At 38.3% G+C, this 14,294-nt stretch overlaps 1 protein-coding gene and 1 long non-coding RNA gene across 3 annotated transcripts in view; one reads left to right on the top strand and one right to left on the bottom strand.

Annotated features, from left to right (window-relative positions):
* The window catches only part of dab1a (DAB adaptor protein 1a), a 426,003-nt gene extending 414,739 nt beyond the window's left edge, over window positions 1-11,264 (bottom strand). For both annotated transcript variants that reach the window (XM_082146834.1, XM_082146833.1), the window contains exon 1: window positions 10,984-11,264. The gene's annotated coding sequence lies outside the window, so the exon portion shown is untranslated. The remainder of the gene's footprint in view (window positions 1-10,983) is intronic.
* The window catches only part of LOC309481843, a 370,245-nt gene that overhangs the window by 260,439 nt on the left and 95,512 nt on the right, over window positions 1-14,294 (top strand). The gene's annotated exons all lie outside the window — the stretch shown is intronic.

Below are 14,294 nucleotides of genomic sequence, written 5' to 3'. Positions count from 1 at the left end.
ATGTTTAAGTATAAGTGCAACAGACCTGCCGCTGGTTCTGTTACCTGTAATGTGTTATTTTTTTCATCTTATTACTAACTGATCTTTTTAATGCAATGTTAATTAAACAATATTTGAAGGCTACATGTTTTAATGTACTACTAATGCATATTAATAGCATTAATGAACTAATTTCCAATTATTCCAATTACTGCATTTCCAATAATCAATCATTTTTAATAAAAGATTGTATTGCTTCAAAGGACACACTACTCCTCTGATGTACATCTAGACTGACACATCCACAAAAAGAACCAGCGCGCGCGCACACACACACACACGTGTAGTCTTTCATGTGTACACTCTTTACATACTAGAAACTACTGAAGTTCACAAAACAAGATCATTAGTTCAGCATAAAGAATATAAATTCAATAAAGATAAAAGTATACCGACTGTACGTTCTCAATTCATAACACAAATTATTAGAAACACCCACAATTATCTGTTCTTTGATAATACATAATGTAAAACAAGTGAAAAGTAATACCCCTGCAGAAGCACAGTATATTTACCGTACCTGATCAAAAGCAACATCTAAGTTTGCTTCCCTTTATCCCACAGAAAAGAGGTCAACACAGTATATACACATCATCATCATCATGCAAGAAAAACAAATCCTTTAGAACTCATTCTGTTTGAAGATATAATCAAAGAAATGTAATTATGCAGTGCAGCATGTGGTAATCAGCTGCTACATGACATCCAGTGGATGGCATCACTCTGGCAGCACAGACTTTAGAACTCTGTTTGTGGGATTGTGTAACCCAGTAATTCAAGCCTGTAGTGTAGAGGTTAGTCACTTTTTTTTCATTTACAAAGATTTTGTTTTTAAAAGAAATCACTTACGCTCACCTAGGATGAATGTATTTGATAAAAACAAAGAGGAAAAAAATTAATGTTGTGAAATATGTGCTTGTATATTTTAAAATGTAAACTTTTTAGGTGGTAATGCAATCCAACCCATTAGACCAAAGAACCAACCTATATACCCCTAATAACCATAGGCATACATGATAGATCTTTGGAGACTAAATCTGTGGGTCATCACTTCTCTGTAATTTGTGATTAAAACGCATCTCTTCCTCTGAAAATGACTCATCTGTTAAACAGGTGAATTGTGTTGTTTTCCAGACAGAACTTTGATTCCCACTCAAGCCAATACTTAGAAAGAAAAAAAAGTATGCCACAATAACCCAGCTAAGCTGTTGTCCATATATCTTCAAATTCAGAATTGTTGCTATGCGCTAAACCTAGTACACAAACATCGCACAAATATTCTGATCATTAAGTGAACAGTTGGCACATGCAACTTTATTAACAAATTTGGTCTATTTAAAATGTATTTAAAGGGGACCTATTATGCAAAATTCACTTTCGCATGCTGTTTGGACATAAATGTGTGTTGGCAGTGTGTGTACACAACCACCCAATAGTGATAAAAATCCACTCACTCCTTTTTTATTAATCCCCATAAATCATAAGCAGTGTCTCCCAACGACCTGTTTCAGAATGCGGCTTTAGTGACGTCACTAAAGCCACAGGCTCCACCCACGAGTGTTGACAGACACTGCCGTTTTAACATAGACCCGCCCTGATCGAGTTGTACACATCCGCCATTGCTGCACTGACGAGAATGTCTCCCAAGCGTTGTAGGTGTTGTGTGGCTGGATGTATTAATCCACATAGCTCTCTCTATTTACTCCCGAAATCTGAGGCAGCCGCTGAAGACGACGTGGAATTATTTTGTTTTCAAAGAAAATGCTCCCTCAACTCTACCGAAATTTGTTTATGTACTTACGCACTTCTTATACTGTGTTTACTCAGCTCTTACGGTGATTTTCTGGAGTAAAACTGACGATTCATCTTTTGTGTGATTAATTCACACAATTAATCAATTAACATCTTTTGTTTGTTAAACTCATCAGTATATTTTTGATCATCATTCGGACCTGGTCCGAAACAGCAGACTTGTAGGCTATTAATAGTGGATACATACAAGCAGATGACAAATACGTTATAACCGTAATTAAACTAAACTATACCTGTTCCATCTCCATACAGCACTCTGACTCTGTAGGCATTATTGTCCGACTCCGGGTCGAAATGAACACCGTTACTGAGAGTTTCTGATATTATCATCATTCCGTGAGATGAAATTGTCCTGAGACTGAGCGCGAGCTCATGAAGCTCCGCCCCCTGTGCCGTGCAGCAGCAGCATATTTGCATTTAAAGGGCACACACTAAAACAGCACGTTTTTCTGAGCACCAAAAAGTGACAATTTAAACATACTGTAAAAAATTATCTGTTCGGTATTTTGAGCTAAAACTTCACATACACACTCTGGGGACATCACATCAGAGACTTATTTTACATCTTGTGAAAAGGGGCATAATAGGTCCCCTTTAAAATTTGTCAATACAACAAACAAGTGCCCTAATTAGGCTATTTTAAAGGTTCTAAATTTTGTTTTGGAGGTCTCCTGCAAAAGGTTTACATGCATCCAAGGTCAAAAACACTTTAATTTTCTCATAATATACATTGCACATCACCTCATTTCTCAAAGAGTCTGAAAACGGTTCGTTTGAAGATTCAGTTTCTCTAAACCCCTCTTATCTGTCAGCTTCCTTTGCAGACATTTTACATTCACAAACAGCAATATTACACATAGCATGAAAGGCAAAATTCAAAAAAGCGCAATAGCGTTTCCTCACAAACGGAACCTCACGTTTCACAAAGCAGATCTTCGGGGGTCGCTTTGTAACAGCCACTTTAAACACTTTTTCAGAAAATAAAAGTCAACAGGATACAAATCTGAAAACACACTTAAACTTGGTCACCTGAGGTATTGGTTAAGTTTACAGTAGGTGGTGTGTTATGTTCAAGCGATTGAGCATTTAAGTCACCATGAAATCAAAATTGACAAAACTTGTTTTTTTATGTAATATTGCAGTATTTATTATAAATGATTTATCAATACATATCTTTTTTTATTAATTGCTGCTCTTCTCTGATGAGTTAAAAATGTATCGGCCCAAAACAATTTTTGTTCAATAAGTAGGCCTAATTTCACTTGGATATGCCTGTCCGTTTCATGTTATATTATATATTGGATATATGCCTGTCCGTTTCATGCCAACTTGAACTTTTTGGCATCATTCAATGTAAATTGCATTGCATTGAAAACTAAGATTTTTTTTTAATTAAAAATAGTCAGATTCACATTCATCTGTTTTTGATAAAACTGATCTCACTTTCAGCACCACTCACTGTACATTTAACATGCAAGAAGCAACATAATATCATTTTGCAGAAATGGAGCCACAGGCACATTTTCCCAATTAGCCTGGGTAGGCCAATTTTCCTCCACACAGTCTTACACAATGCCTTCACCAACAAAACTACACATTTCAGCCTGAATGGTTATTTTACCTCTGCATATTTGCCTCCTGTGGAACAATTCATATTGTTATAATGTCTCAATGTGGTAAGAATTGCACTGTTTCCTGCCGTACACAGATTTCACATTCACACTTATTGACATTGCATACCATGTTCAGTGGCTAGAATGACGCAGACAAAAGCAAATTAGCGAGAGTGGAGAGACGTGGAGATTGACAACCCTAGCCACCCATTTCCAATTTCACACACTGCACACACACCATCGCCACCTATTACAGCTCTCATCATCTCTTACACACTAATCTTTGCCTAGGGCTTATGTGAAGCATTCCAAGGAGCTCTTGTTGTGCACCTCAGATTTCTCAAGTGAGTCACCAAAATTCAAGAGAGCATCTATCATGTGTCTTACCTGTTTCTGTATGTGTGATTTACACAATGAGGATAGTGGCACCTGTCCAAATATCCCTCTGGAAAATTATGCCTTACTCAACTCTGATGCATAGTGCTGCGTGACATTGGGAAGTGTCACATTGTGTTCGTGGAAAACCGTGTAAACGCTGTGGAGATACGCAACTAAGTCAGTGGTCATGGCTGCCCTTCAGGTGCTCTGGAAGGACATCCAGTTCTCTGGTGTTTCACTGCAGCTGATAGTAAAGCAAGAGAATAGAGAGGTGATGACTTCAATCAGGTAATTAACATCTGAGTGCGGAAAGAGACGAGGCGAAGGCAAGGGCTGGGGAGGCCTGCTAAAAACCAGGCTAGTGAAGGGGGTGCTAGAGGGTGGATGAAGTATGTGTCATTGCATCCTATTCCAATGAGTAAATGAGACAATACAATAATACAAGTATAATATCAAGAGCCATAGTGTAAGAGGGAGGAACTATAGAGGAGAAGGAAGAACTACATATGAGAGGGAGGAGCCTATACAGTATGACAGAAAAGGGCTATATTTTAGCAAGGTTCCTGTTCATTTCAGTCTCTTTAATAGTTTGCATGCAAAAAAAACTTAACTATGAAACCAATTATATATGGACCAGTAAGAGAGTCTAAAATGAAAGACCCTTGTGAAAAAGAAGTACACTTAATTGTAACGAATGTGCCCTTGAAGTGTACTTCAAATTGTAAAAACGATATTTTTTACAATCTGTACTCGCAGATAATATATTAATTTCATAAAAGGCCACTTAAGTGTATATAATATGGGGCAGTCATGGCCTAGTGGTTAGGGAGTTGAACTGGAGCCGTTCGATTCCAGAGCCGGTGGGAAATGACTGAGGTGCCCTTGAGCAAGGCACCTAACCCCTAATCGCTCCCCGGGCGCCACACAAAGGCTGCCCGCTGCTCTGGGTGTGTGTATCCACGTTTGCAGTGTGTGTGTTAACTACTCACTACTCTGCTCCTAATGTGTGTGCATTAACTTGGATGGGTTAAATGCAGAGGTCAATTTCCAAGTATGGGTTACCATACTTGGCCGTCACGTGTCACTTTCACTTTCACTTTCATAAAGACAACACTTTCATGACTGTTTCTTATCGCACTTAAGTACTCTTAAAGGTGCTGTATGTATTTTTTCTACTAAAACGAATCCTTTTTTTATTGCTTGTGTGTGAAGGGGTTGTAATCTCACATTAAAATGATCGACTTTGCGGGTTTTGCTATTACCTCTGAAAGCAAGTTTTCTTATTTTTATGTGAAGGTGTCGGGTCGGATTTACCGCGAAATACAGTGACGTCACCTGCATGCTCGCCCCCGAGCCTCTCGCCTCGTCTAGCCTACTGACTTTGCATTCAACAGCGACGACACTGCAACTTATGACATGGACTTATGAATTATGCAACTTATGATTTGTCTGATAACACTAAGAAACGACCTGCTCCCAGCACAACACGTCACAGACTCCAACACAAACTCCACATATTGATAAAAAACTAAAAAAAAGTTTTTTTCTGCTGAAGCTCGTAAGGCCAGACGTGAATCGGATGAACTTCGGGTGAAAAAACACGGATCAACATCGGCAGGGCATTTGAATCATGGAGAAACCTTATCTACAAACCTAGAATGTACATTTCCTGAAGAAAATGTGAAGTGGTGCTTGCAGTGGCAAAATTCGGCACAGTTGATAGGGTTCCATACATGGAGAAACCTTATCTACAAACCTAGAATGTACATTTGGAGCATGGAGCATTAGTTCAACGTCAAGCTGATAAAATTAGCCTATTATTGTAACGTTACAGTGGGAGTTTACCTGAGTTTCCAACATGTTTTGTGGGATGCTTTCTCCGGTGTGTTGTGTGACGCGTCTCAGTCTGGCCGGTACCCACAGACAGTGCTCGCTCATAAATTTGAGCACGCACGCGCAAGAGCACGCGCTTGTAAACTTATTGGTTGCAATCTGAAACATCACCGCTAGAGGCCGCTGAAAACTACATACAGCTCCTTTAAAATAATATCAAATTAAAAGTTTTACTTTATAGTAAAACATGTTTTAATTATCTTTTGTTGTGCATTAAAAAGTATGCTAATTTTGATGTGTTGATTAACATTATAAAGCATATATAAAGTACTATATAGTATAATGATATACAAACACACAAGAATGAAATGATAGACGCTGACAGACAGACAGGCTCACAGTCTTACATACACATAAGGCCACAGTGGCCCACTTAAGGCCAGACTGAGAGTTAACACAATTAGACATAGGCTAATGGAATCTAGACAGGCCAGAGATAAATGCGACTTCATTAGTACAAGCCTAGAGAGACTGTCAATGCTAATCGCTGATGAAGAAATGTGGTTTCCTTCTTTTGCTTCCTCTCGTGTACTCCTTCACACACTATCTGTCATTCTCGAACATGTGTTTAAAGTCTGGCCTAGGGATAGGAGGAAAGAACAATGAAGGAAGCAAGGGCAGTGAATGAAAAGAAAGCTAAACGACATCTGTTGTTTGAGGAACGGACATACAGTATGGACAGACATGCTGGTTTTCATAGCTTGTAGCTCTATCAAATATATTTAAAAAATCCCTCGAGACAAAAAGTGGGTAGCCATATTGGATTGAGTGCTTTCTGTTTTGAACAATGCCTGGCAGAAAACATGCAAAGGACCACTCACATAATGACCTGGTGGGAGACAAAATCTATCACAGAGAAAGCTTTTACTCACACACACACAAATAACGCACTTACTAAAGCCCGGTGTGAGTGTGTGTATCTTAGGGGAGGAAAACATTTAAAACTCAGGAAATGGATAGCCATTCCACGGCTCACAGGCCATTTAATGATTGAAAGAGATTTGTGAGAGGTTCAAACCAGAAAATTTGATTCTGGTCTGGCTGGTTGTGGCTGGACATAATTTGATTTCATGCATTCATCCATTGGTTATGGCCATTTTGAAAGTGCATATCCACTTAGCTATGCATAGCTGTAGCTATAGCATTGAGGATGGAATTGTTCACTGAAGCCAAAACATTCTGCAAATCTAAAAAAAATATACTCTAAATGATTGCGTATATTACATGTTGATAGCAATGCAACATATTAGTATTACAAGAATCTTTAATAGTTTCTGCATCAACACCCAATTCTCACTAGCCCACTGTGAAAGAGTTAAAGAGCACACGCTTCTTCTCTTCTGCCTCTACGGGTTGTTGTTCATGTGGAACGCCACGGGACCTTTGTCCCAGAGCCGGCGCAGCCGTGCAGACCGGGCCTCAAGTTACATCTATTGTAACTTCCTCGACAATAACTGAGTCAAGCCAACATCGCAAGTGCATCATAATTTCTTCATTCAACGCGGAAAAAAACGATTGCAACTTCAGCATCATCGGACCACTGAACTATCAAGACCTTCTCCTGATACTGCATATCATTTAATGGTTAAGGCATTGTAAGTATTTAGTACTAACTCAACAGAGGTTTAGTCTAAACCCTATTCGGACGGGATAAACTTTACAAAGGTAGATGGAGTAATGTAATTTTACCACAGGATGTCTGTAATACACTTTGGAAAACACTTGAGTTTTGCCACAGACTCATCCCAGCGTCTAGAACACAACTGAATGCTTCTTCAAGCGTCTCCGCGGAAACTACTTTTAAACAGAAAATGACAAAATATATATGTACATATTTACAGCGGGTCTATTCGCACGGGATTAGTATCACCTGAGGTCATTTTTCCGGACCTTTTTACTGAAGGTAAAAGTCGCCGTAATCTTTACTGACATTGTCCGTAATGATTACTGAGATGGCACATTCAGACGGGACTAAAATCACAGAGAAGCTCTGGTAATAATTACTTTACCCAACCTCTCCATGTTAAACTAGTCCTGTCCGAATAGGGCTTAAGCCGCAGACCCCCTGTTAACAAGGTGCTTTGAACAAAGAAACTGATGGTTCTGTTCAGATGGTTAAATGACTATTTTACATAGCTTCATTCCCCTGTTACTGTTTCCGGTTTCATTCACTTTCACTTTCCATTTTACCCATGTTTGCGTGATTGTGTGTTTGAGATTTAGTTAAATAAATCTTTTGTGCATAGTCATGTGAGTTTTGATTCTGGTCTGCTTGTAAATCAATGTCCCTTTAACGATGTGATCACAACTACATGCTAAGAAAGAAATGATCCTTTCTGACATAGTGAGTGTTCGCTGGACGAACAGATGAATTGATTGTGATATTAATTCAGGTACATCAAGTTAATTATATTTACTGATCCAAATATTTAATCATATATATTATTCATATTTCCCTTTTGAGTTAATTTGCCATAGAGTGAATAAAAAATGTATAGCACAACCAGCGACCAGATGAGTTACCAGTTTGAATCAGTCTCCGACACTGCCCTGTACAATGTATAGCATTAGCAGATAGATAAATGCTTTCATTTGAAAACAAAATGGACATCTGAAATCTGAAATACACTCAAATAAATCAAAATCAAATCAAACTAAAATTGGAAATTTAACTGGAATGAGCTGGTGAATCTTAACCAATTGAATAAGTATAAATATACAGCCCTAACCAACCAACTATGCTCATCTCAAAACCATTTGAAGAGAAAATACAAATCTCAATCTAAAATTACCTTATTTGACTGACTGTGAAACATTCTACTCTAGTATACTGTACAAAGAACTTAAATCAGTTATTACAGTGCACTTTGTGGCCAAATTCAGCTAAATGTCAGCCGTCGAAAGGCTCCTGCAGTCATGCTGTACTGTAGAGAGATTGACAACCATGTTGTTTGGGTCCAAGGGATTGGTTTCTGCTGACTCATTGAGATGTCAAATTGAAATGTGGTAGCCTTGACATTGTAAAAGAGATTCTGTGCATGAGAATATATCATCAGCAGAGCAAACACACAAGATTGTCCACGTAACACTTTGCACACTTTAATTAGTTTATCTTCCCCTGCATAGTCTAGCTGTATTGTCGTTTCCTCCCCCTCAACTCCATTCATGACCTTGTGGAGGATATTCAACGCAAGTTTGTCTCTGAATATTTACAATCTGTCTTCATAAATTGTGTTATGTGTGCATTTGTATTGGGGTTTTGTGGCGCACAGTACCTGCTGAATTAGCTGACAGACAGCAGAGCTAGCAGCAACAGAAACTAATTGATGTGTCTGAGACATACACTGATACAAAAAACATGTTGAGTGTAGCCAACCATGTCCCATTTCAACAAAGCATGTAAGAGGAATCAATCAGCTGGGAGCGATGCCATTACACACATGCAGGAGGGCATTTATGCGCAAGGCACCTCAGCACTACCTCGCAGCAGATGGAACAACTGTTAGAGCTAACTTTTTTTGACCTTGTGTATCCTAATTGCTTTTTGCATTTCAAATTCATAACCTCGCTCTCATTACCCAACAACCCATCTGTCTTCCATTAAACTGGGAGAGATAGTTATCGAGAGAGAGATTCAGCAATGTAGGCGTACACTGTTGGTCTAAGCATTTTGTGCATGTTTGTGGGCCTTAAGTACATTTCGATGCTTAATGTAACATGCATGAACACTCTTTAACTTCCACGCAGACATCTTTTGTCATATAGCGTTCACAACTGCACACATGCTGTATCTTTCCAAAATATGCAAGGACAAACCATAGCTAAACACTGTAACTACACATCCTGTAATGATTCTTAATACATGACTCTCTTTTGAACACTTGATATCAATTGACCATGTCAAATATCAATATAATAATTACCACTTTTGGTTGAAAAGGACCAGTTTTAATGACATAAAAGGTCTGTAAAATCTCCCATCTATTTAGAAGAACATTATTGTTGTTGTTGTTGTTATTGCTGTTGTTGTTTTACTGCATATTATAATACAATAATGATTCAAATAACAAAATAGATGTTTATGTAATTAAATGTATTAAAATGATTTAGAAAATGCATACTATAATTATTAATAAAGAGTGTATAGTATACTAATAATAATAATAATTAAAGATTGTGTTTACTGTGTACTAGTACTAATACTAATAATGATGATAATAACAATAAACATAACTAAATGTAATTAAAATGATATATAAAATTAATCAAATGTAAAAATGTATCATTATTAAAAAGCATGTGTTTTAATGTATAATAATAATAATAATTAAAGAGTGTTACTATATACTAATAACAGCATTAATAATAATAATTAAAGATTGTGTTTTACTACAACTAATAATAATAAGATTAATAATAATAAATGTAACTGTAAATGTAATTATAAAAATAATATATACATATAATATACACACACACACACATACATATACATTTTTATAAATAATTAGATTAATAACATATATATACAAGTTATTAATCTAATTATTTATAAAAATGTATTATTAGTATTAAAGTGTGTTTTCCTAAATAATATTTAGATTATATATATATAATATATAATTATAATTTATTCTATTATTAAAGAGTGTGTTTTTCTGTATAATAATAATAATAATATAAATTATTACTGTTATTCTTATTATTTTATTTTTTATTTTTAAAGTTATTCTTATTATTTTCAAATAGTGTTTTACTGCAATAATAATAATAAGTATTAATGTTATTATTATTATTATGATTATTATTATGCTAATACATAATATACATAACTGTAATATATTTTAACAAAAATTTTACTAAAGCTAACTAAATTAGCCTTTTTCTTCATTGGGACTGTTGACTGGTCACACAGTGTAGTTTATTTCAGGTTTTTCTATCTATAAATAAATGTAGTGCCCTCAAATGTAGGCAAAACCTGACTCACACATGCACACACACACACACACACACACACACACACACACGCACACACATTCTGAACCTTGTGCACCCACTGAGCTAAAAGCCCTGACACAGTGCCTGCAGTGTACCCACACAGATCAAGTTAATACAATCTCTTAGATTTAATCTTACTGACATACATAAACTCAAGCAACACCTGCATTTTATACACACTGTTCCATATCTTTCACAAATACACACAGTGTCATATGCCCTGTGACCCCCTAAAGGAAAGATCCCCTACCTTCGCCCCCTATAGTGCAGTCCAGCCAAGCACGCCTCCTCTCTCAGAGTTCCTTTTCACACCTGAAGAGTCTCTTTCCTCCTCTTTCCTCGTAAAAACAATGCGAGGTATCACGGGACCCAGGAAGGTTAGCGGAAACCTCTGCCTTTGCTCTGCTGTAGTATATGTGACTATCCCAGCATCAGATAGGAATCCTCTCCTGCAGCAGTATCAGCAACAGCAGCAGCCGACCGGCTCACCAGCTCAATGAGGGTGACTACAGGACTACTGCAGGAACAGCAGCATCAGACTCACACACACACACACGCCCCTCTCTGCACACACACACACCAGGCCACATTACTCCTGCCTTCAATCCGCTCTACCTTATTCTGTCGAATAGCAGCACCACTCTTTATTTATTTTTCCAGTGCCTTCTCCATCCAGTCATCCACTTCAACCTACCTCATCCCAGGAGTATCCCTGAACCATGGTTTTTACTCCTCCTGGGATTTCCAGAAATACCATTTGTCTGGTCCAGAGAGTGCTTCTTAAAGCTGGATGAGGGAATTTCTGGTGGGAAATATGGATTAAACATGACTCAGGTGCTTTGACATGCTCTGCTGTATTTTATTCACTCACTGTAAGATGTTGACTGTGTTAACATGAACATAAACATTCTGATATTAATCACAATTTAGTCATTTACTGATTATGTAAGTGCCGTGTAAATTCATTAACCAGATTAAGCCAATATTTAAGCCAAGTTTCTAGAAATCTGAATAAAACCACAGGCCACATCTCATAAATAAAACATAAGAAAAGCAGGTAAAGAGTAGTGTAAATTTAAATCAAGTAAACAGTCAAGTGTCCCCCCGCCCACTTAGCTCAAACCAAGTAAAAAATGACAATGATAATTTGTCTTTGTTACATTTAACCATCAGCTTGCGTTATTAAACTGTTTTCATTACAATATGGTAAAGTGTAAATGTCTTTCTTTGATGCAAATATGCCAACTACACAAGCCTAGCTCTATCTGTTTGCCATCATTATCATTCATACAACTGGTTCTTTTCATTCACGAACGACATGTCCCAGTTCGTTCAACTCGTTCACGAACGAGAAGAGCTCCTCTCTCTCTCGTTCAGACTCAAAAAGCAACTCGGTCACGGTCAGTGAAGGGCGTATTCGTTCACTACATTCAACAAATCACGTGCTCCATCACATCTCATACTCGAAGGCTATTGGCTCGAGGTTTAGTCATTCTTTGACAGGTTGAAAAAGTCCACAGAGCTACCCGGTTCACTACATAGACAGGTTCACTAGCTGCTAATAGCGCCGCGCTGTTGTGGAGGGAGGGAGGGATTTCAGTGAACGAGAAATATGAGTCAATGGATTACGTGAACGAGAGCGATTCGTTCAGCTAAAAGATTAGTTCAAAAAGAACGATACGTTCACGAACGTAACATCACTAAGATGTGCCAAGAACGGGGCCTGTGTGAGGAGTGAGAAAGCTTCCAGAGAAGTCATGAGCGAGGATACACAGGTGTATCCTTCCCTCGCATCCTAAGGGGGATGGAGCTGAGACGTGAGGAAATGAAGCGGGAAAGGGAAACAAGGATGCACAAATTAGAAATGAGAAGCACCCAATATGTGCCCTTTCCAGGAACAAGTTCCTGGGGAGAAGAGCAAAAGCCGAGTGTGGCTAAAGCTAGCTCTCCTTCTGAGGAACCGGGGTGAAGCGAATCAAGTCACACACAGATCTGGGTGCTAAAAAATATGAGAGTGATTGAGTGATTTTCTTTTCCTCCTTCCTTTCTTCAAGACTCCCCTCTCCCCCACTTTTTCCTCTGAAGGGGGTGTCGGGGTACAAGAAGCTGTTTTTAGAGGGAATTTAAAGTATGATTGTTAGTTTGAGCACAACAAGCAGGCATTGGTCAGCATGGCGTAGTTGGTATGGAGTCCCCATAGTGTCAGCAGCTGCGTAGAAGTTTCCTTGAAAGGGAACAAGACGCTGCGCAAACGCTACGGCTGCTATGCTTTGGGCACGTTTGTACACGCGCTTCAGACACCAGGTTCCGCGAGGGCACGTCCCCATTGCTTCAGCAACTGACGCTGTGCCTCGTTCCTTTTCTCAGGTAACCGGGGTTGCATAGGTAAACCTACAGTAGGCGTTTCTGGAGGTACTATCACCCCATATATGGTACCATTTGAAATCCAGATAATGTCTTTGGGGGGCAAAAAAATATATATCTTGTGTGCTGTTTTCAAGGACGTAAAAGGATTTATTAGTTGGCTGAATTACTGTGCAAAATAACTAAAATCCCTTATATAAAAGACAAGAATCCCAGGATCTCCACAAAAGAACAGCTAGAAAGCAAAAGTGCCTTAATTTGCTCAGACTATGGTGTATATTCATGTTAACTTTTTTTGTTTTTGTAAAATACATGTAAGATACTGGCTCAGGAAAACATCTTGACTGGCAATGGGTGTTTTACGGGTGAATGCTAGCATAAAATTTGCATTTGCTAGACTATGAACTCATTTTACTAAATTAAATTGTTTTTCCAAACCAAAGAGCAGGAGAGGGTGTTGACAGGGTGGGATATTCACACCATGCTCATCAAAACGTGAAGGAATCTGTGTCTAAAAGCAAGCGAGCAAAAGAAAAACGTTTCAGATGACAGAACCCAGTTGAAGTTCATTAGACCTATCGAGCTGGAACATTAGCCTGATTAAACGATTGCTGTTTTAGGGACTCTTAACCAAGGCAAATAAGAGAGAAGCACGCATCTGGAACCTGCCAAAACAAATCGCTCAAGCGCCGCAGCGTCCGGTGCTTTATTAGTGGAGGATGATGAGCACGTTTAACCTGAGTTCGGAAGGAGGGGTGCAGACTGGCTTGCTCACGTATGCCCAGACCCTGAGGTAATTACATTTCCATTCAGCATGGCCTTTCACAGATTCCATTTTGCTTATCAAATATGTCCAGACCCGATCTGAGATCAGATTGGGATTCATAAAAGCTCATTAATTACAGCAGGCAAAAAGAATGACAGAGCTGGGTAATTGAAAAAGGCTTCGTAAGGTGTGTATGTGTCCATAATAAGTGAGGAATGAGAGAAACCACACACACACACCTCCTGGAGTAAGTGTGCATTTGGCTGTGGCTTTAGACCATATTGGCTCTGGTATTAGCTTTGTGTTCCGGGACTAATTACTCTTCTGGACCCGTTGGAACTTTAAGATTTGATCTAATATATAATCGGTCAAAAGTATAGAATAATTATGGTTGATTAATGTTTTCGAAAGAAGTCTCTTATACTCACCAA

The sequence above is a fragment of the Leuciscus leuciscus genome (genome assembly GCF_965113295.1).
Source record: "Leuciscus leuciscus genome assembly, chromosome: 19".
NCBI classification, from domain to species: Eukaryota; Metazoa; Chordata; class Actinopteri; order Cypriniformes; family Leuciscidae; genus Leuciscus; species Leuciscus leuciscus.
This window is presented reverse-complemented; position numbering and strand designations above follow the sequence as displayed.